Raw genomic sequence first — 26,077 nt, forward strand, 5'->3', positions numbered from 1 at the left:
TGTGGGCATCGATGAGGAGAGTGCAGGGTGAACTTTTGTGCTGCAGTCTAAATGTTGGCTGCGCTTAATACGTACGTATAGGCCAAACCATCATCTGCTTTTAACAGCCTGTGTCTCAGGTGAAATACAAGAACATCCACTTTGCTCGTGGTGGATATCATTCAAACCTCGAATGAGGACTTGACACCGGACTTTCAGCATCACTGGCTACAATGGACAAAGGATAATCGAAAGAGGAATGAATGGTGTAAGTTGGCTGTTTACGTTTTTATGTTGGTAACGCCATGTAGCGCTCAGTATGAAAATCACTGACTGTGCTGTGTGCAATCTGTGGCTGGTTGGCATTGTTGGAATATTTGGTATTGTGGTGTTGGGCAGTTGGATGTGAACGGCGCGTAGCGTTGCAAAATCTTTCATTTGCTAACTATGCCTATCAGTAGTTAGTGCCTTCAGTAGTCAGAATCTTTTATTTAGCTGGCAGTATTGGCGCTCGCTGTAGTGCAGAAGTTCGAGTAACGAAGATTTTTGTGAGATAAGTGATTCATGAAAGGTGTAGGTTATTGATAGTCACGGTCATTCTTTTTTAGGGATTATTGAAAGTCAGAATGCGTTGCTCTAGAAATATTGTGTGTCAGTTTAGTGATGATCAGAATAAGTAAAGAGAGAAATGTCTGAGTACGTTCAGTTTTGCTCAGCTGTTTGAAAATCAAATTACGTAAGTGGTTTACCAGCACAGTAATTCATAATTTTTCCAAAGGGGACATTTCAAGGGAACGGTCAGGTCATGCATTCGGGATAGAAAGCTGCTTTGGTGCAGTTTTACAACATTGCGTATTACTGCTGAGCTCGTGACGTCCACCCTGTGGTACAAATTATTATACCCTGTAATAAAACAAGTTGACTCATAACATGTTACTGTTTCGCTGGACTAACGTATGTTGATTGTGATTACTTGCTTACTAAACTCAAGAAACGCAGAAGCACAGTTGAACTGACTTGATACGGCTTGCCAAGAATTCTCCTCTTGCGTCAATCTCTTCATCTCAGAGTAGCGCTTGCAACCTAAGTCCCCAATTATTTGCTGTATGTATACCACTATCTTCCTCAACAAATTTTACCCACAGCAGCTTCCTCTAATACTATGGAAGTTGTCCCGTGATGTCTCAAGAGATGACCTATCATCCTTCTGCGGCTAATCTTCAATAAGGCCGTATTTACACAAAACAATTTATAAAAGCCGTGTTATATGCAAATACACCTAAAAGGTCATATTTAAGCGTCGATGAAAACTATACTAATGACATAATTTGTGACACTTCATTTAGTGAGGCTTTGGTCTGAAGATGCAGGGATGCTTCATACGGGTCATGCTTAAGTTAAAGGGACCGTGTGGGAACCCCGCTACCTTAGCCACAAGCGAAATATCTCTCAGGACAAGGGTCTCCGGCAGAAGAGTGGGAACGATGCATTTTGTGCCGATTCCCTGGAAAACCGGAAGGTTGGTTTATCTAGGGTGACGACCATTAATTACGTGAGCTCAAAATGGGGAGGAATGGGGTCCGGTAAAATCCATCTTTATCCCTTTTCAGAACTGAAATGAATGCTTAACGTCTGTGTATGCCTACCATTTGAAACGAGCGCCGCAGAAGTATTAGATTTCATTTGGGGAGTTCTCTGTTGCACGGTCGGAATCACTGCATGTCTGAGAATCAGTTAGGATATCCTGCAATGCACGTAGAGCCGATGTTATTGTGTTCCATATGAATTTTTATCAGAACTTTCACAGTACATATATTAAGACCAAACACACATGAGAGTAAGAAATTACACTGTAGAGCCAAAGAAACTGGTACATCTGCCTAATATCGTGTAGGCCCCCGCGACCACGGTGAAGTACCGCTACACGACGTGGCATGGACTCGCCTAATGGCTGAAGTAGTGCTTGAGGGAACTGACACCATGAATCCTGCAGAGCTGTCCTTAAATCCGTAAGAGTACGGATGATCTCTTCTGAACAGCACGTTGCACGCATCCCAGATATGCTCAATAATGTTCATGTCAGGGGAGTCTGGTGGACAGCGGAAGTGTTTAAATTCAGAAGAGTGTTCCTGGAGCCACTCTGTAGCGATTGTGGACGTCTGGGGTGTCGCATTGTCCTGCTGGAACTGCCCAAATCCGTCGGAATGCACAATGGACATGAACGGACGCAGGTGATCAGACAGGATGCTTACGTACTTGTCACCTATCAGAATCATATCTAGACATATCAGGGGTCTCATATCGCTCCAGCTGCTCACGCCACAAAACCATTACAGAGCCTCCTACAGCTTGAACAATCCTCTGCCGACATGCAGGGTCCATGAATTGACGAGGTTGTCTTCATACCCGTAAATGTCCGTCCGCTCGATATAATTTGAAACGGGACTCGTCTGACCAGGCAACATGTTTCCAGTTATCAATAGTCCAATGTCGGTGTTGACGGGCCCAGGCGAGGCGTAAGCCTTTGTATCGTGCATTCATCAAGGTCACACAAATAGGCCTTCGGGTCCGAAACCCGACATCGACGATGTTTCGTTTAATGGTTCGAATGCTGACGCTCTTTGATGGTCCAGTACTGAAATCTGCAGCAATCTGTGGAAGGGTTGCATTTCTGCCACATTGAATGATTCTCTTCAGTCATCGTTGGTACCGTTCATGCAGGATCTTTTGCCGGCCAGAGCGATGTCGGAGATTTGATGTTTTACCGGATCCTGATATTCGTGAAACTGTCATACGGGAGAATCCCCACCTCATCGCTTCCTCGGAGATGCTGTGTCCCGTGGCTTGTGCGCTGACAGTAACACCACGTTGAAACTCACTGAAATCTTGATAACCTGCCACTGTAGCATCAGTAACGGATCTAACAACTGCGCCAAACACTTGTTGTCTCATATAGGCATTGCCGAGCGCAGCGCCATGTTCTGTCTGTTTACGTATCCCTGTCCGTTCGATACAATTTGAAACGAGACTCGTCTGACCGTTCAACATGTTTCCAGTTATCAACAGCCCAATGTCGGTGTTGACGACCCAGGCGAGGCGGTTGCTTTGGCGCTTCTGTGTTGTTTTGTGGAAGAAAGCTAAGATAAATTTCACCGACAATGATTCTCTTGGTGAGCATATAAATGAAAGGATTTCAAAGCTGCTTAATCGTGTGGTTCAAAGGAAAGTACAAACAATGTTGACAAATTGAAATTCAAGGTAATTTTATGTATATAATATACCAATAAAGGTCAGTTTTTGAGGAATTTGTCAGAACGGTTAACACTATTTTCATGGTGCCTTTTTGTCTGTCTTTATGTGTCTGTCTGGCTGATTAGTACTCAAGGCTAGCATGTTTGAAAACAAGTGTTTTAATCAAGTGCGAAAAACACACATTAATAAATTTTACATATAAAACATTGATTTGTTGAAGGGTTAGTTTAAGATAAATAGAAAAAAAATTCACCTAGCGGGCTGGCGCAGTGGTTAGCACACTGGACTCGCATTCAGGAAGACGACGGTTCAAACCAGCGTTCAGCCCTCCTCGTTTAGATTTTCCGTGATTCTTCTAAATCGCTTCAGGCAAATGCCGCGATGCTTCCTTAGAAGGAGCACGGATGACTTCCTTCCCAACCCTTCCCTTATCCACTGGACCGATGACCGATGATATCGCTGTTTGGTCGCCTGCCCCAAACTAACCGACCAACTAAAAGAATTCATTTACATAAATCTCCTAACATCACCAAAGGGGGTGAGGGGTATCGAAATGTTAAACCCTTCATGTAATTAACTGACGTCCCCTAAAGGCGTCCAGTCACAACCGTACTGGTCCGCCGACCAGTCTGACTGTTTGAGGACACCGATGACTGCTTGAAAGACCCTAGCTGCTTGCGCTGACGGAATGTAGGCTGCCAAGTAACGGTCGAAGGGTAGTACAGACGGACCCGAACCATGGACCCGACCGCGAGGCCATTACCCACATAAGCAAACGGGTCGGGCAGACCTGTTCGGTGAACGGGTCAACTGTCTTGTCTCCCTTTGTATGGGGGCCTTAACGCCCTGGAAACAGCGGACGCAGCGAAGTTAACACGTTATGGATAGTGTTTGCGACAAACCTAGGCAACACATGGAATTATTGCAGCTTCGGAAAATTGACGCTATTTGCAAATAAGACAATATTTGTTTTTCACGCAAAAGCTATGCCAGGAAATTCTACACGGATGGATCAAGTAAGACAGCGTGGTACTAGCGAGCCAGGTGACCAAAGAGAGGACGTCTCTATGGTTGTTGATGAAACGACAAATCAAAAGAGGGAAGAGGCGAAAAATGCATATCACGGTAAGGGAGACGGAAAGCAGTAGTCAGTCGGCACCATGGTGATGCCTGCCGCACAACGATGGATTGGAGTGAGAGGAGTGCTACGAGAGCCACTAAGATGGCAGAGTGTATGCTGCACAAAGCTAGAACTAGGGAGTGGCAGAAAGCGTATAGACAGTTTTTTAGCTCAAGTTACAGTTCTGACGGGAACTTTTAGTTAGTTTACTGGTCGGAGAACTAAATTTTGTTTTAAAGTAACTAGTTTCCAGAGAGTGCCTCTGACTTACGGGACTAACTGTTACTGAGAGTTAGTAAAGTTTTAGTAACTGAGTTACGATACGAAGCTCGAAATTGCTGAGGATTACTCCAGTGGTGCAACTTTGGATTTACGTTTAATGAAAGCGCTTCCTCTCATTTAATGCTGAAACTAATCTCCGCCCGAATAGGTCTTGAAGGCCTAACAGTTTCGACCGGCCGCCGTGTCATCCTCAGCCCACAGGCTTCACTGGATGCGGATATGGAGGGACATGTGGTCAGCACACCGTTCTCCCGGCCATGTCAGTTTACGAGACCGGAGGCGCTACTTGTCAATCAAGTAGCTCCTCAGTTTGCCTTACAAGGGTTGAGTGCACCTCACTCATCCAAGTCTTAGCCAATCTCGACAGAGCTTAACTTCTGTGACCTGACAGGGACCGGTTTTACCACTGCGGCAACGCCGTTACCCTCGTTTAATACTGGCGTGACCATATTAGTAGGAAGTCTTTTCTATCTTCAAAAGAGTGTCTATTTATATCTCTCTGTCGGTCATGTAAATGAATGGAAAAGTTGTTGATTTATTTCGACTTACTGTTGACCATTTTCCTGCGTTGATATCCCTATTGTTCGCTGGCCCGTTGAATAGATGACGCGTTCCGGAAAATGAGTTGTTAGAAAGACATGTTGTGTAACAGTTAGTGACAACGTTTTATTCTGAGGATAGTGACCCAGTTATTTACAGTTATCAGTGTACGGTAAGCTGGTATTGAAGACATCTGACAGTGATTAAACTTATTTAGGTAGCTCAGTAAAGAGGTTGTACTTAGAGAATGGTTTTCATAACAGGTTTTCTAGTAAAACCTTAATTACTGGTTCACACTCACAATGAATTACAATATAAGAAACTTTTCAAAATTAAGAGTAGACAAGAACAGGATAAGATAGTATGAAAATAGTTTTCATTACCTCTACTGTAGTGTTCTCAAAACTTACCTGCCTTATGACAGGTACATTGAGTTGACATAATTAGCATCTAAGGTTTCCAGGATCAAGAAATATTTCGAACTATAGAAATAAAATGTATTGTTATTAAAAATATCTACCTTACAGCATACTGTGGCGTGTTTTACTGAAAATGCAGTGACGAGGAAAAACCCTATCACCGCTCCCTCTAAGGGACTCAATACTGCCTCAATACTGCATGATACAGTACGGAAATATATAAATAGAACAGAGACGAATGGGGAATCATTTTATCAACGATACGAGACACAAATGGGGAAATTCATTGGCATGTGACTTTCATAAATCTCGCTTCCCACACCCGGGTTCCCGGGTTCGATTCCCGGCGGGGTCAGGGATTTCCTCTGCCTCGTAATGACTGGGTGTTGTGTGATGTCCTTAGGTTAGTTAGGTTTAAGTAGTTCTAAGTTCTAGGGAACTGATGACCACAGATGTTAAGTCCCATAGTGCTCAGAGCCATTTGAACCATTTTTTTGACTTTCACAAAGGACATATTATTACGGCGCGGCACCTGGGAATGAGCTTATTGGGAACGGTGAACCTTGTCGACTGTTCGCGTGTTGTGTTACTGTCGTGAGCGCCTGTGGAAAGTAGTTGAAGGAGGGCGAATCCACGAACAGGTGAGATAGTGTTGTACGTCCTATCCTCATCACAGACTGCAGACGTCGGAAACTTGCCCTATTTGAAAGTCAGGATAGGCGACTATCTCTGACAGATCTGACGATAGTGCACAATGTTGTTTCGAAGCACATTCTTCAGTGCACATTGTTGAACACGATACTCCACAGGTAATGATACCTACGATTTCCCATGTTGACCCTTAGGCATCGTCGATACCACTGCAGTGGGTACGGTATCATCCGGATTGGTCTACGGATCAATGGAAACGTGTCCCTATTACACCAGGTCAAAGGTCGTGTAATGATACACCGCCATGCAAGCAAACGGCTGTTCGAAACATGCACCCGCTACGGCCGCAGGTCGCTGGGGCAGTATTATGCTATGTGGCACGTGCATCTGAGGTTTCATAACAACTGTGGTTGTAATCGAAGGCACCACGACTGCTGCGGACCACGTAAACATTATCGCATACCTTCTGGCCGATATCTTCCCTTGCGGCTATGGCATCTTCCATCAGGGTAACTGTCTCATAAAGTCAGAATCGTGTTGCAGTGGTCTGAGGAGCATGATGGTGAACTCACTTAGTTGTCGGGGCCACCAAATTTGCCGAATCTGAATCTGATGAAAAACAAATGGGACGCTATTGGGCACCACCTCCGCGTCGACAAACCACATTGTGTAATTTTCGAAAATTTCGTAAGCTGTGCGCGGGTGCCACCTACCTCCTATACCCTAACTATGACTTACCGAATCATTAAAATTCATGGTGAAACCTTCAACTGTCATGTATTTTACACAATTCGCTACTAGTTTGGGTCAATGAACATTATCAAGCTTCGCTGGCATGGTCATTGACAGAAACTAGTAGGGAATTGTGCAATATAAATAACAGCTGAAGGTTTCACCATGAAACTTAACGAACATTTGGCGGCTGAATATCCCCACCTGCAAATATACACAAACTTACCGAATCCACGCCACTCAGAATCGCTACTATGCTGCCTTTCAAAAGCCTACCAACGTGCTATTAAGCAGATGGTCATAATTTTTTGGCTTATCAGTGTATTCTTTATTAGTTGTAATGACTAAATTTAAAGCAGTGTAGCGCAGTTGGTGCGTAAATAAGTTAGTGTATACGTATTGCATAATGAGGATTATGTTCTGCACTTGCAATAAAATTCTCGTCTTGATCTCAAGTATTTATTACAGGAGGGAACAAAAAAAGTTTTTTCTGTGGCTTATGATGACGAAGTACTTAGCCTATAAATTATTTTGTTTGAATAGACTCTGGTTTTCACGAAAAAACGTTCTTCAAAACATACACGTGTTTTACTAATCCACCCGTATTATGATGTCTCTTTCGAAATGAAGTAACTGTACTCAGTATGACCTGTGACTCATTATGGACTAGTGCCTTCATCTTGGTAAGTATGACAATTTCATTTTATCAGTATCGGTAGTCACTGTGAGTAGATTTAAAAACGGTGAATTTTTTATTGGGTCAGATAAAAATATCCTTCTTTTCTTTGTCTGTGAGACAATCGTGCGAAAAATGAACGTTGGGGCAGGAAAGACAGGCCGCCGAGAATGAATCTGACTACAGGAAAGGATAACATCGTTCATGAATCGTTGGCCAGTCGGGAAAAAATCATTCTTCTGCCACTACATATTACACTTGGGCCTCTAAAATAGGTTTTAAAGCTTTAAAAAGGAATAGTCATTGCTCCAAATACATTTGTCAATCATTTCCTGGTCTCAGAGTAGAAAAGTTAAAATCAGGAATTTTTGATGGTCCACAAATACGTGCTCTTATAAACAACGATGATTTTACGAACCACATGACTCAATTCGAAATAGAAGCATCGACAAACTTTGCATCAGTTATCAAAAACGTTTTGGGGAATCACAAAACTGAAGAATGTTCCGAAAGCGCAGACAAAAAGCTCCATAATTTCCAAAAACTAGGAACTAATATCAGTGAAAATTGCATTTCTTCACAATCATTTAGATAAATTTCCACAAATTGGGCCATTACGGCAAAGAACAAAGGGAACGCTTCCACCAGGACATCAAGATTATGGAGGAAAAATATCAAGGCTGATAAGATCCCCATATGCTGGAACATGCAGAGGGACTGACTGGACCAAATACACCAAAGAAAATCCCATACAAAACGTTTTTCTTAATTCTCACTCATATGCTTTTTTTGTTAGGATTAATTTCAGTATTCTTTCTATCATTATAGCACCTTGTTCGATTAAAATCATCTTATAACTTTAAAAGAAATGTTTTAAAAATATTTTCCTCTTTTTTATAATTTAATTTCCAATATAAATGGATTGCCTTTATAGAAAAAGTAGTCAATTCAACAAAAATATTACTATTTTCGTATTCAGAAGACCAACATTACCTAAAAATGATTAATAAATCACAGGCCGCAAAATCACTATTACTATGTATAATATTTCTTTAATCCTTATGCGTTCCAGCATTAAGCAATTTATAAAGGAACAAAATCCTGCTGATACAAAGTATTGCGCCACACGAAGCATAAGTGCAAATTCATTTTGCACTTGCGCTTCATATGAGTAACTTGGGCCGGATACTTCGTGTCCATAGGATTTTGTTCCTTTGAAAATTGCTTAAAGCTGAGTGCGTAAGGACTAAGGAAATATAATAAATACTTGCGGTCAAGACGAGAGTTTTATTAGAAGTTAGTGTATTCCAGTTATGTATACGCTACACGTTGGCATTCTAGATCGTAACGATTGCATTAACAGTTAGTTACACTCGCCGTGTGCCAAGGAAACCTGACTAACTTGACCCTCTATTTTAAGGATAAAAAGGCACATTTGCAAGGTACTCCACCAGTAATCGATTCCGCATGAAGTTCTGGGCCATAATTCTCACAGTACGCAGTCACTGACCTTCTGAAAGTACATCATTTAAACTTTTGTGCACACCGGCTGTTTGTCATACACTTCACCCACTGTGGTGTCCCAAAGCCTGACGTGAGGTGGAGTGAGTAATAGACTTTGACATCGGTAACATGCTTTCTTCGTTGTGTCGAAGTATGTGGTTGCTAATGTCCAGCAGGTGCCAGAGAACTCTTTGTTTGGACCTTTTTTTGTTGCAATTGTGACGTAGAAAATATTTTACGTAGTAGTATATAAATATAAACACTATTTTGCACTTCTATTTAAAGGCTTCTATAGTAAGTTTAATAATAATAGCAATAACCTAAGGGCTGCACCCAAATTTAAATCAAAGTGCTTTACGCCACCCAAAACGTGTCGTGAATAAACATATTTTTGTTATTAATCAAATTAAATTTAAATGAGAGTGTGCAGAAGACACTGGGCAGGCATAAGTCGAACGATTGGTGTAGGAAGTTCTGAGTCATCTCGAATGAGAAGGCGCACGGTTTGACATGGCCAGATGTACATGGGGGTCCCAGCTGCGAGGGAAAATGATTGGTATCTAGTACCTTGTAGAACAATTTCAGCGTAGTAATACCGTTTCGGTATCAGAAAGCGTGCAGGATTGTGAATGCTGAGGAGAACCCCCTTGTAGAACTTCAATGGCAGTATTGCGAGATATCGACATCCAGAGAAAATAGTTCCACTTGTTTTTAACCCCTTAGGTTAAGAAAAATATATTTCACCTGTAATCTAAAGCATGTAATTGAGGACAGGGCTTAAGAAAACGTTCTCCTCTCTTGCGTGCTACTTTCTTTCATGAGTTTATAAAATGAGTAACGATGTGATTACTCATTGGCACGGAGGTACAAATAAAGCGGACTGGAGAGCTAGTTTTGGCGATGGCGCTTTCACTCTGGGGAGTCTGGGTCCTTCATAATAAACACACCCGTATCTAATTGCTCCGATGAAATGCTAACTTCATTCAGTCAGTAAGCACTTCTACAGTACAAATGGCTTTCCAAGCACCACTCCGAGAGTCTGGAACAGCATTTGAGTAGCGAAAGGCTCTTCTGTAATTTAATACACCAGTAAAAGCGTATGCGCGGTGGTGATTTTGATTGTGTGATACGAAGTCTCATTAGAACAGTGATGAACTTCAGAACAACAGGAGAACGGCGTGTCGCAGTCAAGATGCAGTCTCATCGTCATGGGTAAGTGATTTCTTGAATGGCTCGGCGCTTATGTGAATTTCCAATAAGTCTCCAAGGTTTTGCTGTATACAAGATGGCCGTAGAGTCGAGTGCAGTTAAACGAATCTAAATTCATTGTGTAATGTGGTAATGTTCAGGCATGAGGCGACAGTATTTGCTCCTTGTGAGTTGTTGTTAGGAGAAAGCCAACTAATATCACATCAGAGGAAGTAAGTTGCCCTGTGACACAATTGTTTATGAGAGATGAGTAGAAGAACTGACGAGAGGGAAAATAACAAAGAAAGCTCAACAGAGAAAGACTAGACATGATGCAAAAGCGAAGGCTACTACTTGGAGATTTGCTCCTCAATTAGGTCCTACGGAACTTCACGAGTAAATAAAATAAAATAAATTTAAGGAAGGCGATTTCGTTGTGTCAAAAACCAAAGAAAGATGAAAGAGGATCACAAGCGAAATTAAGAAGTTCCTCCTGGTGTACCATGGTTCATTTGTGGTGGAATCAATTCTACATGAGAATGCTTGTAGGTTAAGATATCCAAAATCCCCGAAAATATTTGGTACCAGAAACATTGTGGAATTGTATAAGTACATCCTGAGTAGTGAGAACTAAATACGTATGAGATCGGTCTTTTTGTGACTGACACGCGGTATGCCAGTCATGCGTCTCCAGCTGTCGAATGATGTTCTTCGTCCTACACGATTATTCGTCCCCCACTGTTCTCCATATCCCCATGATCCATAGAAATTCTTGCAGTTTGAGAAACTGTAAGAAGAATCAAGTAAAATTAAGAGGTACATGCAGGATAAGTTTTACGTGTAATAGTATATGAACAGTGAGAATAGGAGCAATGAGTGTTGGCAAAGGTAGGTGTAATAACATCTGATAAAGGAGTAAACTCTGATGTGTGTGAAGGTTTCATGATTATTCTTTGAGAACAAGAGTAAAGTGTATGAAAAAATATTAAGTTATGATAAGAGCTAACGTAAGTGACAAGACATGATGAGGTGGTAAGGCTAACAGATAAAATAAATGGCTATTAACAACAGGTGAAAGTAAAGGTAAGTGTTAAATAAATGTGCAATACAAATGAAGTTAAAATGCGGATATGTAAAGGTAGTAAAAGTTTGTTCAGGGAGCTATTACAATAAAGTAGCTGTGGGAGGAATTAAAACTTCGACGAAATATGAAATGATAAGAAGCTGGGACAGGCAATGACCGCCAGATCGCCAGATATAGTTAGAAATTTAGCAGCAAAAAAAAAAAAAAAAAAAAAAAAAAAAACGTAAATGGAGCACCTCGCTTTTAATTGTTAGGGAAAATTAGGGACCTCTGCCAGACCACAAGTAGGATTCAGATAGCCAGCACAGTTTTTCATTAAGTATCCACTGAACAAATTACTGTAAGCCAATGTTATTTATATGACACCATACAAGTACACGAAAGACAAGTATAGTAAAGTCAATGTGTGAGAAATAATGTAAGCCTTTACCAACAAGTGTAGTTGACTGTTAAATGGATATCTTGGTCATATAAAAGTAAAGGATTTTAACTTTAGAAGGTCACACAGTTATGGCAGAACTTTAGGATTCATAGCTTAGAACATGACTTCATGACAATGGTATTCCTGACAAACGTCAGAGGCGGATTAAAAATATGTTTATACGAAACAGAATGTACGTTTATTTGTGAAATTTATAAAGTAGATGACAAGTGTTTGATGGAATTTGGTAGAGTTGAAATAGGATTTAGTAGATATTTGTGAAAGTTATTGAAATTAGGAAAACATTTGTGTAAAGCATGATGTTTGTAAAGTTCACAGGGCATTTATGTAAAGTTTTATTTAGAGTTAATTAGTGTTAAGGCCCTAGGTCAGAGGACTGTGGAGATGGACAAATTCCTCCCTTAGTAGTAAGTAAAGATGAAAAAGGACTATGGCAGTCTAAAAATTCCGACCTTGGTAGGAAATAGTTAAGTGTAAGGTATCACGAGAGAGCAACCGACTCATGCATTAGTTATAAGGTGTAAATTTTGAAAATTATCTGCTTCCCGCCAAATAAATCTAAAACTCTGCAAATTTAGGAACCATGAGAAAACTAAAGAAAGTTAGGAGAAATATCCGAGCGTGACGAAACTAAGAGTGAAATCCCAGGTGTGACGTAACATTGGGAAGTATAGATAATTGAAAGAAAGGCTCCATCATTTAAAGCGGATCAGAAACATTGTTTGGAAATAGAGCTAAGGTTGGAAAAGTATGACTACGTAGAATTAAGGTTTTCTTATTGTACAGGATCCAAGATTTACAATTTTCTTTATGATTATAATTTGTGGTAAATATGTTTCAAATGATTTTCTTATTCGAAGGTTATGGTAATTAATGATAATTTATTGAAAAATATGTGTTGTTTGGAAAAGTGGCCAAATTGGCTTGTGAGTTGTAAAATCTTTCCTGGGAGATTTATATGTGAATTATATATCTTAAAAGTGGCCAAACTGGTTCACGAGTTGTGTGTTTTCTTCACATGATTTTCTTCTTACATTTTTGTGAGAGTGGCCAAACTGTTTCACAAGTTTTAATTTTTGCCAGGTGATTTATCTGTGAACTTCCTTCATTGTAAGTGGCGTAAGGATTCACTAGCATTAATAGAATTTAATTTTCTGAATCTTCAGTAATATCTACAAATTTTGAAATGACAAATAATGTTTTTGTATTTTGTGTTTAATACTTCTATGTAAGATTGAGAGCAAGGGATTGCAGGGATACTTTCAATATTTTATAAAACCAATTTTCAAATAATATCAGTCAGTGATAGTAGAAAAGATTTGATATAATTATTGAAAACTGATAAATTCTATTCACTGATTTAACTGAAATAGTAGGTAATATCTTTTGAATTTATAATGTTTGTTTATGTTGTTGTAAATCTCCAAATTTATTGATTGTTGCATATAATGATTAGAATAAAAATATAATGAAGGTGGGGTATACCGTAGATAACGTAGAAACTTTGTTACGTAGTACTGTGTAAATACATGCATTCTATTTTGCAGTTTTATTTAAGGGCTTCAGTAATAATTTTTTGTAATATTAATAATAACGTAAGGTCTTCACTCAAATTTAAACCAGAGTAATTCACTCCATTCATATGGCAACGTCAATTAATATATTTTCAGTATTACCATTTGACAATGACCAGGGAGAGCTCGGTCGAAAGCTCGTGGGATGTTAACCACCTGACGCGGCTGGAAGCCCTAGAAAATTTTATCAATTCATATCGCCGCGAAACCGTGCATTCATACATAATATATTTTCGTTATTAATGAAAATAAATGTAAATGAGAGTATGCAAAAGGCATATGTCGAACGATTGATATAGAATGGTCTGAGTCATCTCGAGTGGGAAGGCTGGTTGACGTGGCCAGATGTAGGTGCGAGTGCCAGTTGCGTGGGAAAATGATAGGTTTCTAGTACCTTCTACAAAAATTTCAGCCTAGTAATACCGTTCCTATTCTGGAGTAACCACAAGCGCCGGAACGAAAATGAAGAACGGAAGACCAGAGAAGGCGTTGAAGAAACGTCAGCCAATAGCCTGCTGACAAGGACTGCGACGCGCCAAGAGTGCTCCCTGGAAGAAGTCAATCTAAGCGCCGCTCCTACCAGCCTTTGCGGCTCAAATCGGCTCAGTATACGGATATCAGCGGACGGCTGTAGACCAGCACTCGCAAAACAGATTGTTGCGATCCGTATCAAGTGCTTACTTGGACTTTGTCTGTAGAGAAGACTATTATTGTCGGCATGTCATTTGCGACACCGTTGCAACTGCCAAGTTAAGTATTGTCAGTTCTGCTTTATAGAAATAAAACTACTAATTTTATTTGCTTGAATTGTTGTGTAGCATTCCGAGAACACAGCATCCTTTAGGCACCCAATAAGAGGCGACTGGGCAAGATCCAGCGACTGGTGACGAGGTGTTACAGTCCAAACCTTTGCCGATAGCCACGGACATATTTTAGCAGATGCCTTAATTCTCTCTTGTCTTCACTTTGCAGGGGCGCTCGCTTTGCTTCAACAGTTTCAAATGGTTCAAATGGCTCTGAGCACTATGGGACTTAACATCTATGGTCATCAGTCCCCTAGAACTTAGAACTACTTAAACCTAACTAACCTAAGGGCATCACACAACACCCAGTCATCACGAGGCAGAGAAAATCCCTGACCCCGCCGGGAATCGAACCCGGGAACCCGGGCGTGGGAAGCGAGAACGCTACCGCACGACCACGAGCTGCGGACTTCAACAGCTTCTTGAAGTTCTTGCTAATCAGTGTTTTCAGATGGGCGTTGTAGAAATTTTCGTTGCTTTTGTCCTTCTGTTGATTGCTTGCCTTGTCTGTTTGTTACATTTGTGTCTTCACATGGCCACCCCACATGTCCCGAACCTTGCTGAGGCGCCACACCCACAAGCGTTAGATGCTACACACAGCTAATGCAGATGTCTCAGTTTCAGACACAGCATATCTGTACTTTGCTCAACATGGTGCAGCAGCTACTGGTGAACACTGTGCACCCAACAGAACAAACACCGCCTATTGTAGCTGCTATACCACCTTTTGGACAATTTAGTGAACAAAAAGAAGAATGTCTCGAATGGTTAGCCGAGTTCGAATCGCATCTCATCGCCCACAACATCCCAGGTACTGTAAAACTTCCTCACCTATTATCCACGTTAGGAGTGCAGTGTTCAGACTAATCCAAAAGCTCTTTCCTAAGGCCACTCCGAGTGAACTTGCGTATGACAGTGTTATCGTCTCTCTAACCAACTATTATGACTAACAAGTGAATGTGGTATCAAATCTTTAATTGCAAAAAAAGGTTCAGAACAAACTTATTGTGAGTGGGTAACAGACTTGCAGGGTATGACAAGGAAATGCAAATTCAAAGGTGCTTGTGGTGCTTTATATTCAGATGTCATGCTGCGTGATGCAATCGTGTACAATGTACATTATGTCAAAATCAGAGAACAGATTTTAAAGTACTCCAGTCCATCATTTCAGCAGGTAGTGCAAATCTTAGACGAGTACGATTCCGGTGTCTTGTCGGCTCATGCATTTGAGCAGCCAGCTATTTGTGGGGTTGAGTCCCTTAGTTGCGTTCGTCCCATTACGCACCGGCGGCGTGCGCTAGCCACACAGGGTAAACAACGGCAAATGCCGCATGAGCAGTTCGTTAAACAGGCGGCTACACAGGCGACCAGAATTAAGTCTTTCCCACAGTGTTATTCGCAGCACAAACGCCAAGATGCCCCTCCCGACAAGCTAAGTGTTATGCTTGTGGACGGAAAGGATATGTATAATCCATATGTTTGCAACGGAACAAACATAAGAGTTCGGCCCATTCACAAAAACCTAGTCACAAAGCCCATGTCATTAATGCAGTATATTCCAAGTCTGGAACTAGGAAGCGTGCAGTTTCGTCAGTGATATGTCAGTCAAACAAACATTTTGTTCATTACCTTATTTTTGCGAAATGTGCGAAATTTCAGTTGGACTCGGCTGCCTCTGTTACATTGCTAAATCGTCACACATATGAACTACTAGTCTCCCTACGCCTGTCTAAAGCTGGCACGCAACAGACGACTTGTAATGGACAAAACGCAACCGCTCTCGGAACAATGTTGCACATATTACTATGAAACACAACGCTCATCTGAAATTTTGCAAGGTCAGAACTGTTCCCATTGCATTATGGGACAAAGTCACTGCAGAACTTAAAGAATTGCGATATAGTGGAGTTATTGCGCCCATATCAGCTAGTCAATGGGCAGGTTCACTGGTTTTGCTCCCCAAACCTTCAGGTTGCATTAGCCTCTGTGTTGACTTTAAGTCTACAGTCAACCCACAAACTTTCATTGATACGCCCAGAGGATCTTATAAACAAATTAGGCATTGGACGCTACATTTCAAAAACTGATCTGGGCGACACGTATCTTCAAATACTACTCGATAAAGAATCTCAGAAAATGCATGTAACGAATACTCTCTTTGGCTTGTTGAAAATATTAACATTTGCCTTTCGGCAGTGCTTCCGCACCCGCCATTTTCCAACGGTGTTTGGAAAAGCTGACTGCACAAGAGCCACAATGTTCAAACTATTTGGAGAATCTTGTAGCAGGTCGTACATCTGAAGAACATATTGAATATTTAAGTGCTTTGTTTCGTGTGTTATTTGAGGCAGGACTAAAGTGTAGAATGGACAAGTGTGATTTTTTCAAAATAAAGTTGCAGTATCTTGGTCACGTTATCAACAGTCAAGGTGTACATCCTCTGCAGTCGCATTTGTTAACTATACGAGACTTGCCAGTTCCTCGCAATGTCACAAAATTGCAGTCAGCTTTACGGAAAATGAACTACTATATTCTGTTCATACCGAATGTTGCACAAATAGCAGCTCCTTTGCATCGCTTGCGTCGCAAGAATAACCCCTTCGCTTGGACGGATGTGTGCCAAGTAGCTTCTCAAAAACTTAAAGATGCATAGCTCAGTATTCGATGCCTCGTTCACTTTTATCCAGAAAAACCAGTTGTATTCAAAGTTAACTCTTCTTCTTACGTAATCGGTGCAATGCTTTCGCACAAATTGGTGATAAAGACACACCTATTGCTTTCGCATCAAAAGTGTTATCCAATGCCCAGTTAACTATTCACAAATTGAAAAAGAGGCTTTGGCTAATGTGTATGGTGTCACCAAATTTCACCACTATTTTAGTGGCAGAAAATTCTACTTAGTAACGGATCACAAGCCTTTGGAGTCATTGTTTCATTCGACTAAACCGGCCAAAAATTAGAAAGATGGGCTTTGTTGTTGTCTGAATACCAGTACGAGACTGTGTATCGTCCGACAGCTCAACATGGCTTTCACGTCTTCCAATTGAATCTGATACAGACTTTGACATTTCTGCTGCATTTTGCTATCACATCGACGCTCAGGATTCTGAATTGCTTCAGTCTTTTCCGCTGAACTATAAGAAAATTGCACAGGCCACGGAAGCGAATTCAGATTTGAATATTTTGCTGATGTACATTCGCACATGTTGGCCTCACTCATTGAATAGCATGAAGAACTTTGTAGTGCGCTGATACTTTGCACGTTGGAATAGCCTGAGTGTACAGAAAGGTGTGATTCTTGTTCAGGCTGACAGTGGACAGTCACGTGTGTTGATCCCTAACACTTTGCACAAAGAAGTGTTGCAGTTACTTCACCAAGGACACTGGGAGATAGTTTGTACGAAACAGTTAGCGCATGGACACTGTACTTGGCAGTGTATGGACGCCCAAATAGAACAGATGACGTCACAGTGTCACGCATGTGCGGAAGATCAGTCCGTTCCGATGCAAAAATTCTCTGCTTGGCCTAAGTCGCAATCGCCATGACAACGTATGCACATAGACTTTGTGGGAACTTTTTGGAACACCCGTTGGTTGATTGTGGTTGACTCGTATAGCAAGTTTCCTCTTGCTGTGCCAATGAAACTCTACAATGTCACTTAGCACAATTCAGGTGTTATCATCGATTTCTTGCCTAGAAGGTTTACCTGAAGTAAAAGTGTCAGAGAATGGCCTCACTTCACGTCAAATGAATTTGAAAAATTCTGTGAACGCAATGGCCGACAGCATCTAACTAGTGCACCGTTCCCTCCACAGTCAAACGGCGAAGTGGAACGTTTTGTCAAAACATTCAAGCAGCAGATGGCCATACTGTTTCTCGCCTCATATCGTTCGCACCCACGAGATGGACATCGCCGGCGGAATTGCTACACGGCCGCCGCCATCGGACACTGTTCCTTCTGCTCCAACTTCTTCAGGAAGGCCGCAAGTATCACTATGCGCAGCATGATATTGTCTTTTACTGGGTGTCTTGTTTCAGGTCCCGATGGCTTTCAGCGCCGCCATCAAAATCAGCTTCGCCTCTGTCACGTACACCATGATCTTTCAGTATCTCTTTCCACAGATTCGCCAACGGGCTTGCCGCAGTGGTAGCACAGGTTTCCGTCAGGTCGCCGAAGTTAAGCACTGTCGAGCTGGGATAGTACTTGAATGGGTGCCCATCCGGTCTGCCGCGCGTTTTTGGCAAGTGGGGTGCACTCAGCCCTTGTGAGGCATACTGAAAAGCTACTTGACTGAGAAGTAGCGGCTCCGGTCTCGGAAACTGACATACGGCTAGGAGAGCGGTGTGCTGACCACATGACCCTCCACATCCGCATCCAGTGATGCCTATGAGCTGAGGATGACGCGGCGGCCGGTCAGTAACGTTGGGCCTTCATGGCCTGTTCGGGAGGAGGTTTTGGTTTGTTTTTTTTTTTTTTTTTTTTTTTTTTTAGTTTAGTTCCCCAGATTCACGGGTCCAGAGGACGTTGCGGCCATGGCAGCTGCCAGAGGATGTCATCACGAGACCGTGGGACGACCCCACGGAGAAGAAGCTTTTGCCTCCTCCGCCTCCTCTTGTCCTACCGATGGAGCTGAACCCGGCCACACAGCCGCAGTCGCCGCCTCTTCCTCTGGTTCATGGCAGCAGGAGGTGGACGCCAGAGCACATGCCGGATAGCGGGGTAAGACGGGAAGCTTGACGTCCCCTGCAGCGACAGCTTCCAGTCCGTCTGTTGTACAGCATTTCGAGAACGTAGCATCTTTTAGGAACCTCATAAGCGACGAGTGGGCAAGATCCAACGGTGCCGGTACTAGAAAGTGCGTGGGAACTTCAATGGCAATATTGCGAGGTATCGGCGTCGAGAGAAAATAGTTCCGGTTAAGAAAAATAATGCACGTAAGTGGGGCTTAAGGAAACGATCTCGGTCTCTTATATGCTACTTTCTTTCATTAGTTTATAAAATGATTAACGATGTGATTACTCATCAGCATGGAGCTACAAATACAGTTGAGGAGAGCGCTGGTTTTGGCGTTGGCGCTGTCACTCTGCAGAGTCGCTCTGGATCCTTCATGATGGACAGACCAGTATCTGACAGCTCCGATGAAATGCTAACATTATTCGGTCAGAAGTACTTTTACAGTACAAATGGCTTTCCAGGCGCTGCTCCGTGTATCTGGAACAGCAGTTGAGTAGCGAAAGGTTATTCCGCACTTTAATACATCAGTAAAAGCGTACACATGGCAGTGATTTTGATTTTGTTATACGAAGTCCCATTGGAATGGTGATGAACTTTAGAACAATGGTATAAACGCGTATTGCAATCAAGATACAGGCTTATCGTCATGGGTAACGGATTTCTTGCATGACTCGGCGCTTGCGTGAACTTGCGATGAGTCTTCAAGGTTTTACTGAACACAAGATGACCGTAGAGTCGAGTGCATTTAAACGAATCCAAATTCCTTGTGTAATGTGGTAATGCTCAGGAAAGCGAATGTTTCTTGCAGTTACAATATTAGAAATCCCGTGTGGCAGTGGAAAATTAATTGTTTAACTCTGAGTGGACCTGGTATATAAGTTCCATATATGTAAAGAGAAGACAGATTGTTCTAGAAGGAGCTAACGTATACTGCATTGTTCTGAAGGATAGAGCCTGATTCATTGTGAAGATGATTTATGAACATAAATCAGAGATGTGTCATCATAAGGCGCCTAATGGAAGATGTTAGGCTGATACTCTGTCATTTGTGTTCTCTCGTATTAACTACAAATGTGACACACCATTGTAATAGAAATCCCTTGCAGTTGTAACATGCACTTTATTGGAGGACACTGCGACTCTGAAATATATTTTATTTATTACGGTAGGTCTGTGTTCTTATTTACTGCAACACCATTTTCCATTACAATGTTACTCCGTTGATTTGTTGCTTCCCAAGATTGCTTACAGTGAGCGGCGTTGAGAGTGGGAGAGCAGGACTGTGTTTGGGAGAAAAACATTTTCGAGAAATATGAAGGTAGTGCTCTCTGGTGCTCACAACACGTAACAGACGTTAGGTGGCCCGCTGCGCGCCTGATTGAGTAAAATCTATGTGGCACTACGCCTCTCAAGTGACTAACCACTGGCACTGATACATTAGCAACAGTATGCAATTCATGTTAAATCACATTCCAGCATTTGGCTTAGTCATAATGGTAGTCAGGTGGAGTAAATCGCAGACTAATAAACTGCTCCACCGACCCTGCCGACTTCCACGATTCACAAATGCAATGTAAATGAATAAGACGAACTGGTTTATCATTAAAGAAGTAGCGTAGCCTTATGTAATTATTAACATGGCCACACTGTATGATTTTCTTTGGGTTCTAAAGCTGGTACTATTGAAGTGAAGTACATTAGCATTATATATCCCAAGATCCAGTAAGTGATAATTAAATGATTTTCGATTTTCAAAGTGGTCATGCTAAGCACGTTGAAGAACAACGCATCTCCTGATAATGTACGTCACTTTAACAGTGCTAGCTTTAGAATCCTAAGAAAATAATACACAACAGCCATGTTGATAATTACATAAGGCTACGCTACTCCTTTAAGGATACACTAATTCGATTTATTCATTTAGATTGGATTTGTGAATTGGTATATATACACTCGTGCTCATAAATTAAGGATAATGTTGATACATGGTGAAACAACGCTCTGGTGGGCGGTTTGCGAGTTTAAACCACCTCGGGGTACGACCATGCTGTGCATTTGACTTGCGGTCGTCGCACGCTGGCGCTGGCAGCAGTCCACATACGCAGAGGTATGTTGGTGCATGTCAGAGTACGGTGCAGCGAGTAAGTGTGCAGACGTTTTCAGACGTGCTAATGGTGACTGTGTGTTGAAAATGGCTCAAAGAACACATATTGATAACGTTATGAGGTGACTGGAGGCTGGTCGAATACAGCAGGTCGCAGCATGGGCCCTCCATGTGCCATAAAGTGTGATCTCCAGATTATGGCAACGATTCCAGGAGACAGGAAACGTTTCCAGGTGCTACACTACGGGACGTCCAAAGTGTACAACACCACAGGAAGACCAATATCTCACCATCAGTGCCCACAGATGGCCTAAGAGTACTGTAGGTAGCCTTGCTCGGGACCTTACCGCAGCCACTGGAACAGTTGTCTCCCGACACACAGTCTACAGACGACTGAACAGACATGGTTTGTTCGCCCGGAGAGCTGCAAGGTGCGTTCCACTGACCCCTGGTCACAGGAGAGCCCGTAAAGCCTGCTGTCAAGAACACAGTGCACGGTCATTGGAACAGTGGTCTCAGGTTATGTTCACGGACGAGTCCAGTATAGCCTGAACAGTGATTCTCGCCGGGTTTTCATCTGGCGTGAGCCATGAATCAGATACCAACCCCTTAATGTCCTTGAAAGAGACCTGTGTGGAGGTCATGGTTTGATAGTGTGGGGTGGGATTATGATTGATGCACGTACCCATGCATGTCTTTGACAGAGGAACTGTAACAGGTCAGGTGTATCGGGACGTCATTTTGCACCACTATGTCGGCCTTTTCAGGGGTGCAGTGGGTCCCACATTCCTCCTGATGACGCACGGCCCCACAGAGCTCCTATCATGGAGGAGTACCTTGAAACAGAAGATATCAGGCGAATGGAGTGGCCTCTGTTCTCCAGACCTAAACCCCATCGAGCACGCACGTCTAGGATGCTCTCGATCAACATATCGCTGCATGTCTTCAAACCCCTACGACACTTCAGGAACTCCGAGAGGCTCTGGTGCAAGAATGGGAGGCTATACCTCAGCAGCTGCTGGACCACCTGATCCAGAGTATGCCAACCCGTTGTGCGGCCTGTGTACGTGTGCATGGTGATCATATCCCATATTGATGTCGGGGAATATGAGCAGTAAACAGTGTGGTTTTGTAGCACATGTGTTTCGGGACGGTTTTGTCAACTTATCACCAACACTGTGGACCTACAGATCTGTGTCGTCTGCGTTCTCTATCTGCCTATGACGCCAGTTTTGTGTAGTGCCACGTTGTGTGGCACCACATTCTGCAATTATCCTTAATTTATGAGCGTATATATATATATATATATATATATATATATATATATATATATATATATATATATGTGTGTGTGTGTGTGTGTGTGTGTGTGTATGTATGTATATGTATATATATGCAAGACATCAATACCAGAATATTGTTAAAATGATGATGTGCCTGTAAGTGCCTGATATTAACATATTACGTAAAATGGGCAGCCGTTAATGATGTGCTAATGTGCTACACCACACCGTAAATATCGCACTAAAGTTATGCTTTTCCTCTTCGAATGCGAGCTGGAAATCGCACTAAAATTATGCCTTTTCTTTCAGAATGCGTGCTGGTGTGCAAACAAAATGTACACAAACTTGTTTTGTAGTGCTCTCTCCACTGGCAGCAGCAGTGCACCGATGCGACGAAACACGAGTTTTGGGGTTCACCAGCTTGCTGACACTGTCTCTCTCCCGCCCCGCCATCACGAACCCAGAGCACTGTCTAGCCTATGATACGCCACTGCACTGTAGTCTCCGGTGCCAGTGAATTTGAAAGTGATTTGTGTTGTCGGTAACAGTACAATATTTTTGTTAGCCCCTAGTTTCGTAATGGAAAAAATGAGAACTATTCACGTGATGCAGGCTGTAAAGTGAAAGTAATGGCTCATGCAGAAGAACATGGAAACAGAGCAGCTGAGTGACATTTCGCCCCTCCACCAACAGAAGAAAGCCATTCGCCATTGGCGGGCTAGTAAAGAAGAAGCAACAAAAGGAGGAAGATTAGTGGCAGTGAAGACCATCTTATAGACGAAGGGGACAGCGATGACGAGGAAGAAGAAGAAGAAGAAGAAAGTTCAGATGACGATTTTCAGGTATTTTAAAGGTGATTTCAGTTTAATAAACTAAAATTTTTGTTTTTTAGTTTGTCTTTGCAATCTAGTAATAAAAATGTCAAAAATGTTGACTTTTTAAAAATATTGCTTAAAAATTAAGGTGCATCTTGTAGTATGTAGCGTCTTAGAGTCCTTAAAATACTGTGGCAGAATCCCCACCAAGCTGTCTGAGCTCCCGCCAAGCGAGCAATCAAAACACAGACCTGGAAGGCCAATCTAAAAGCGCCATGTTTTATCTGCGTCCAGGTTTATATTACTAGTTTTGTTTATGGCACATCGAATAATTTCCACGAACACACGGTTTTTTTTAAATTAAATATTAATTAATGGCGGTTAAAGCCTTCTGGAGATTCCAGCGTAAATAATAATATTGTGACGTGCTGGGGGGGTTCAGTATGGCCGCATGGTTGAAGATTTCGAATTAGAAAAGCAGGGAAAATAACTTCACGTCGTGTTGTATGGCAATATATTTGTTTTCCTTCTTCGCATATGTAACAGATTCTGGGATCAGCAATGACATTTGTATTCTTCCTCGTTTTGAATTCAAAGTGTGTGGTTAGGCAGAAGAATTGAGAAGAACATGGTAACCACCTTTCGTTTCAGATCCAGAATAATGGATAAATTCTGCAACAGAAAAACTTCATTATTCCTCACTGAGTGAGTGCTACTCTTTATTTTGAAATTTTTTTGGTGAATTTGTCTTCTTTTTTTTAATATTATAACACACACCTAAAATTTTGCACGAACTGACATTGACATTACTTACTATTTTTAGAGAGGAATAACGATTTCTCGAAGAAGATCTAAGAACACGTTGGGCAGACATGTCCACATCCGTCGTCTTCTTCCCTCGGCTTCAACATCCCGCTAACAGGAGAACTCTGATTATGACCGAGGTGAAAAAAAATCATGGTATACCTCCTAATATCGTGTCGGACATCCTTTGTCCAACATAGTGCAACAACTCGACGTGGCGTGGACTTAACAAGTTGTTGGAAGTCCCCTACAGAAATATTGAGCCATGCTGCCTTTACAACTGCCCATAATTGCAAAACTACTGCCGGTGCAGGATTTTGTGCACAAGCTGACGTCTCAGTTGTGTCCCATAAATATTCGACGTGATTCATGTCGGGCGATCTAGGTCCCCAATTTATTCGTTCGAACTATCCTGAATATTCTTCAAACCAATCTCGAACCCAGTGACATGGTGCACTGTCATCCATAAGAATTCCATCATTGTTGGGGATCATGAAGTCTGTGATGGGCTGCAAATGGTATCCAAGTAGCCCAACATAACCAGTTCCCAGTCCATTCCATGTGAAAATAGCCCACACCATCATGGAGCCACCATCAGCTTGCACAGTGTCTTGTTGACGGCTTTGGTCCATGGCTGTGGGAACTGAGCCACTCTTGAACCCTACCATCAGCGCTTAGCAACTGAAATCGAGACTCATCTGACCAGTCACCTTCCGGTTTTGCAGTCGCCTAGATTCCAATCGATATGGTCACGAGACGAGGAGAAAGGCTGCAGATGATTTCGTCCTGTTAGCAAAGGCTCTCGCTCCGGTGGTCTGCTGTCGTAGTCCATTAACGCCAAATTTCGCCTCACTGTCCTAACGCATGCGTTCGTCGTACGCGCCGCATGGATTTTCGGCGGTTATTTCACGCAGTGTTGATTGTCTGTTAGATCTGACAACTCTGCGGAAATGCTGCTGCTTTCGGTCGTTAAGTGAAGGACAACAGTCACTGCCATGTGCGTGGTGAGAGGTAATGCTTGAAATGTGGTATTCTCGGCACATTCTTGACACTGTGAGACTGGGAATATTTAATTCCTTAACGATTTCCGAAATGGAATGTCCCATGAGTCTAGCTCCAACTACCTTTCCGCATTCACAATCTGTTAATTCACATCGTGCGGGCGTCCATAATCACGTTGGATAACTTTCCATACGAATCACCTGAGTATAAACAACAGCTCCACCAAAGCACTGTCCTTTTATATCTTGTGTATGTGACACTATCGCCGTCAGTACATTATGCCCATTGCTATCCTGTGACTTTTGTCACCTCAGTGTACATTGTGATATGATATATACCAGGGCCGGCCAGAAATACTGCACGCTTGCGGTGCTCCTGCACATGTGCAACTTCCGGGTCACAGCGTGCACGCCGCAGCCGTCAGCGTTCATGTAGTGCATGTTTCTACGCACAGATGTCGCTCCTCTGTTACACAAAGTGCGTTATCGACACCTCGTATGTATATCACAACCTGGACTGTATCTGTAAGAGCTGTTGCTTCATCGAGCGCAACAGAGAAAGCAACAAAGTATTTAGCCTTATTTATTAGCTGCCTGTGCAGATCGCCGGCCATAGCACTGATACGTCTTGTCACTGTTTGTTTGGATAGACTGATTTCTTGAAACCTGCTACCATTCGTGGGATGCACAAGTTCTGCAGAATCAATCAGACACCCTTTCACAAACTCCCCTTCGGAAAAGGGTTTCCCAGATTGTGCAATTCTTGATGCGATTTTAAAACTTGCTCGCTGTGAAGATTTAGTGTGGTTGTCATTCTGGAAAATGAAAAACAGTACATTGTACAGCGTACAGTAAAACAGACATAAATGTAACACAAGAAACTAAGAGTTCAAGAAGTATCAGTTACTTTAATGTACAGTAAAATCGAGTTGATGTGTCTGATCCATTTTCTGAAGGACATTTAATTTTCTTGCCGTTCTTCACTGTTGAGTACACTACACTCGTCTTCGTGATATGTATTGTAGTGTCTTTCAATTGAAAACTTACGCTGGACGCCTATTATTCAGCGGCATATCAAACACTGTGAGT

The sequence above is a fragment of the Schistocerca cancellata genome, chromosome 8 (genome assembly GCF_023864275.1).
Source record: "Schistocerca cancellata isolate TAMUIC-IGC-003103 chromosome 8, iqSchCanc2.1, whole genome shotgun sequence".
Classification (NCBI taxonomy): Eukaryota; Metazoa; Arthropoda; class Insecta; order Orthoptera; family Acrididae; genus Schistocerca; species Schistocerca cancellata.